The sequence below is a fragment of the Cryptomeria japonica genome, chromosome 5, assembly GCF_030272615.1.
Source record: "Cryptomeria japonica chromosome 5, Sugi_1.0, whole genome shotgun sequence".
Taxonomy (NCBI): Eukaryota; Viridiplantae; Streptophyta; class Pinopsida; order Cupressales; family Cupressaceae; genus Cryptomeria; species Cryptomeria japonica.
The window spans coordinates 592962946-592966834 of NC_081409.1; positions in this window are offsets into that span (position 1 = coordinate 592962946).

Genomic DNA, 3889 nt, shown 5'->3' on the forward strand with positions numbered 1-3889 from the left:
GTGCGATATCTCTAGGCTCTTTCGTATTCCGTAATGTGTGTCAAAGAGTAGGATTAGGGTATGTTGACCTAGTCTCGCTTTTTCCCCCACACATTTTGGTGAACCCGACGTGAATCTATCATTGCTTCCTCTTGCATTACATTTGTTTGATCTAGATCTAGATTTAGTGTGTTTTCATTTCATTAAAAGAGAAAAAGAAAAAAAAAAAAAAAGAGTGTGTTTCTTTGCATTGTGTGTTTAAATTTTATGCAATCTTTTCAAAATGTCAGAATTTTATTTACAAAATGTTCATGCTTTTGATGATTATTATGAGTATAGCCAAGATGAATTAGATGAAGCTTTAGATGAGTTTTTAAACCCTAAGGATGCTAAACCTTCATTTTACCAAAAACTCATAAACCTTTTTACTATGCCATTTAGGTGTGATGAGAAAGATAAGTCAAATGATTCCTCTCAAGGATACATTCCTATCAACTCTTCCCTTGAATCTAGTAACATGGTTGTTTTCAATAATCCCCTATATGAGGAGATGTCTCCTTTTGAATCAAAAGACAAACCTTTTAACCGATATGATCATGCTTTGTTGGATGATGCTCTTGATGACTTTGTGGCTTTGTCGAAACCTATAAACAAAAACAAGACCTCTAAATTGGTTAACATGATAAACTTGAATGAACATAATAAGCCTCTCTTTGAAGTCCAAGGTGCTTATCCTTCTCCTACCTTTCAAATTCCTAAATCACCCCTCCTTACTGTCCAAGGGAGGTATGATCATGATTCCTTTCGTACCCCGAATAAACCAATCATCACTGTACAAGGGAGAAAACCTATAAGTCCTTACAATTATGCTAAACAAATAACTAGAGAGAGTTATCATGCGGTTGCCCATACTTATCATACTAGAAATAATAGGCAACCTAATCCTCCTCCTGTTATTCCAGTTTCCCTTCCTAATCCTCAACCAATTCTTCCTCAATCTCCCCGTATTTCGCAAGTTATGGGTAAGGAATATGATCTCATAGAACAACTTAAAGCTACCCCTGCTAAGATATCCCTTTGGGATTTGATTCAAACTTCTTCCACCCATCATGGAATGTTACAAGATGCCTTGAAAGATTTGAATGTTCCTCCACCGAATACGTCTAGTAATATAGCATCTTTTGTTAACTCTGTGATGAATCCTAAAGCTCAAATTGTGTTTTCTCAAGATGAGTTGCCTACTAGTGAAATTCAACAACAATATGATCCCTTGATGATTGTGGTTATCATGAAAGACACTGCTATAAGACGAACACTGGTAGATAATGGCTCTGGCCTTAATGTGTGTAGCATTAATCTATTGCATAAGATGAATGTGGATACGTCTCTTATGGAGCCTGACTCTCGTCCCATTCATGGCTTTGACAATGTGGCTAAGAATTCATTAGGTATCATCACTTTACCTCTCACAGTGGGACCTGTTACTTTGCCTACTCCTATCCATGTTATGCCGGGAAATTTAACATATAACTTGTTATTAGGGAGGCCTTGGATTCACAGCATGCAAGCTGTCCCCTCTACGTTGCATAGACAAGTTAAATTCGTTTATAACAATAAGACATACACTTTGATGGGTGATACTAATTTTCAAGCTTGTCTACAAACATCTAATTCCAAAGGAGAGTCTTCTAAGCCATCCTCGTCTAGTAATGACTCTTTAAACAAGAAACCTATCGCTGAGTCTTCGCTCTCTGATGATCAAAATCCTTTGGATGAGTCTGGAACTCCTGAAGAAGATCCTTCTCGACTTGAAAATACACATAAAAAGGATTTTGATCCTGAGAAGGTCCTCGCAGAAGATGATTGGGGATCTCTTGATTTTAACCCTACCTTTGTGGGTGAATATAAGGTTCCTTCTAGAGAAATTAAAATTGAAAAGAAGGAAGAAGCTAAAAATCATAAAGTTGAAAAGAAAGAAGAAACTAAAAATCAATCAACCTTACCTGAATCTATGAGTAATAATTTTGTCGCCGCTTCTCAAACTTCTTCTCCTCACATCTATAATTATGAAGAGTTTGATTCTTTGTCTTATGAAAAACCACCTTCTCTTCCTGAAATGGCTGATCGTTATGGTCGTGGTTTTCGCATTTTTGCTAAGCATGGGTATCATGGAAAAGGTTGTGGTGCTCATGAACAAGGGATAAGAGTTCCTCTAGAGACTAATTTTCACAATTATGCCTTTGGACTTGGCTTTAATCCCTGCAGACGTACTAAAGCTTCTAAAAGACCATGCATTAGTGTTAATGCTATCTCTACATCTTTATCAATACAACATCCTGAGTATATTGATGGGGATCCTTCGTGTGCCTGTGCTTTGGATATCTTCCCTACCGACGATGCTTTAGCTAAGTTCTTGGGAGCTTATGACACTCTTCCTTGTTATCATCACAATAGGGGACTCCCTTATTGTTTGAACACCGAAGCCTATTTTGGAAAAGAGATTGATAATGATGAGATTGTGAAAGAATTCCCTCAGTTAAAGGATACTCCTCAACAAAGTAATCTTCTCATAAGTGACACCACTGATGTTAAGATGGATCCTTGCAACAAAGAGAAAGTTATTAAAACTGGGAAATGTTTGGATGAAGAGGAACAGAAACAATATGAAGAACTATTGCATGAATTCCCTAAGATCTTTGCTTGGGCATATTCTGACATGCCTGGTATAGATCCTAAGATCGTTACTCATAATATTCTCTTAGTTCCTGACGCTAAGCCCGTGAAACAAAAGATTCGAAAAATGAATCCTAAGGTGGCTTTGCTTGTTAAAGCTGAGATTGAAAAACTATTGGAGGCTGGATTTATCCGCCCTATTGACTATTCCCCATGGATTTCAAATATTGTCGCTGTGGCTAAACCAGATAACAAAATAAGGATGTGTACCGACTTTCGGGATCTAAATAAGGCTTCTTTAAAAGATGATTTCCCTCTTCCAAACATTGACATGATAGTTGACTCTACGGCAGGACATGCCTTGCTATCCTTCATGGATGGTTTTTCAGGCTACAATCAAATTTTCATAAACCCTCAAGATCAATTCAAAACTGCTTTCACTACTCCTTGGGGTACGTTTTGTTGGATAATGATGCCTTTTGGACTTAAAAACGCCAGTGCAACTTATCAACGAGCGATGACCCTTATCTTTCATGATTATATGCATAAGATTTTAGAGGATTATGTTGATAATATTTTGGCCAAATCCTTTCTTCGCATGGATCATGTTAAAGTCCTTCGTCAAATCTTTGAAAGAATTCATAAATATCACATGCGCTTGAATCCCCAAAAATGTGTTTTTGGTGTGGATAGTGGAAAACTATTAGGGTTCATAGTTTCGCATCGTGGGATTGAGGTGGATACTAAGAAAATAGATGCTATTGTTAACATGCCACCTCCTCGAAATGTGTCTCAACTTAAAAGCTTACAAGGAAAGATTCAAGCTATTCGTAGGTTTGTGTCTCAACTTGCGGATCGTACCTTTCCTTTTACTCAACTTCTTAAAAAGGATATCACTTTTCAATGGAATGAGGTTTGTTAGCAAGCATTTGAAGATTTAAAAGTGTATTTGGCTAGTCCTCCTATTCTTCAACCTGCCGAACCTTCTAAACTCTTCCTTCTGTATACAGCTGCTTCCTCTCATGCTCTCGCAGCATTGTTGGCACAACATGATAAAGATGGTAAGGAATGTCCGGTTTATTACATAAGTCGTACCTTACTCGATTATGAGACCCGATATTCTGCGATAGAAAGACAATGCTTGGCTGTGGTGTTTGCGACTCAGAAATTGAGACATTATCTTTTAAATTCAGAAGTCCATGTCATAGTTAAGTTTGATCCTTTAAAGCATCTTTTC